Source organism: Limulus polyphemus, unplaced genomic scaffold (assembly GCF_000517525.1).
Source record: "Limulus polyphemus unplaced genomic scaffold, Limulus_polyphemus-2.1.2 Scaffold10589, whole genome shotgun sequence".
In the NCBI taxonomy this organism is placed as follows: Eukaryota; Metazoa; Arthropoda; class Merostomata; order Xiphosura; family Limulidae; genus Limulus; species Limulus polyphemus.
Genome location: NW_013676199.1, coordinates 338 through 1908, shown reverse-complemented (window position 1 = coordinate 1908; position 1571 = coordinate 338). Strand labels below are relative to the sequence as shown.

The 1571-nt window shown below is 36.2% G+C and overlaps 1 pseudogene; it reads left to right on the top strand.

The window, feature by feature from the left end:
* The window catches only part of LOC106476443, an 18547-nt pseudogene extending 17191 nt beyond the window's left edge, over positions 1-1356 (top strand).
* The last annotated feature ends 215 nt before the right edge of the window (positions 1357-1571 follow it).

Here is a 1571-nt window from a genome sequence, read left to right as displayed (position 1 = left end):
ACATATTTTTGTGGTGTATTGAGAGTTTTCAAGTAATTTTGTTGAGGTTTTCACAGAAGGAAGTGATAACCAGGAGTCCCAAGGACCTTACATCGTAGAAAAATACAGCAAGCTAGACTTTCTTAGAGAGAAGCTAAAGACAGAAGTGTCATTTAATGATGGCAGTGAAAAGCCAGACAACAAAGCCGACTGTGGTCGACTGCTGGAAACCATCCACGATCAGGTTCGTCACCTGAAACAGTCGGTCCAGACAACAATTGAAATGAGTCGCCAGAAGGTTCACCATGCCTCCAACACCGATGATTCAATAGCTGCTGAGATGGAAGAACTTCAAGAACAAGTCATAAAACTCAAATCTCTGCTCTCAACAAAGAGGGAACAGATAGCAACTCTCCGAACTGTACTTAAGGCCAATAAGCAGACCGCCGAGGTTGCCTTAGCTAACTTAAAAAGCAAGTATGAAAAAGAAAAAACAATTGTGAGTGAAACTATGATTAAGTTAAGAAACGAACTGAAAGCCTTAAAAGAAGATGCTGCAACTTTTGCATCTCTCCGGGCCATGTTTGCTGCTCGGTGCGAAGAGTACGTTACTCAGGTTGAGGAACTGCAAAGGCAGCTAGGTGCTGCAGAGGAGGAGAAGAAGACGCTGAATTCCCTTCTCCGGATGGCTATTCAGCAGAAACTAGCCCTTACTCAACGTTTGGAAGACTTGGAAATGGATCGGGAGCGTAGCCACATGAGACGGCAAGATGGACGTGGACGGGGCACTTATCAGCGGGTAAGTTCTGGAGTTCTGTCGGCAAATAGTGTGTTTTCTTCATTCCCAGGATATGGTCGTGGCCATCGTCTTCAGCACAGAAATCCAAGTAGTTTAAGTAAAGTAGAATAATTGATACCGTTTCATGTGTGAGCTGACATTTTCTAGTTATGCATTTGTTGCAAATATTTATGTAAAGGTTTTGTTAATAAGATTGTTATATTTATTTAAATTAGATAGAATTTTACTCAGATTGTTGCTCTTGTTATATAACCCCATTCCGGATAACTCCTTTGAAAATAATAAACTTCGTTACGTCTGAGATTTGTTATTTTGATAACTGTTAAAGTGTGTTCACTAGCTTTCATCTTCGTTAGGAATTTGTTTTAATTAGAAGCAAGTAATTATTGTCATTAGACTTACCCCGACATTTATTATAACTTTGTTTTTTAAGTATTGATCAATTCAAAGTTTTAAATAGTATCACTAGTCTCAATAAAAAAATGTTTTAATAATTATACAAACTCTTTTGCAGCTTGTTGTTTTAAGTATGTGTATGTCAGGCTAAGAATTGTTTTATTAAGATAGCTCTATTTGTAATTGATATAATATAAATAATATTTTATTTCTGTACGTGTACGTAAAGATGGAAACATAATTTTATTACTCAAAAATCGTATTTTAAGTAGTGTTTTTTTTTATTTTCACCTGTATTTGTAATAAATTGTTGATAATTAAGGAGATGCTGAATAAACTTTTTGTTAGGTAGGATTTTTTTTCCTCCATGTAAATAAGTAACCAGAAGTTGAATAGG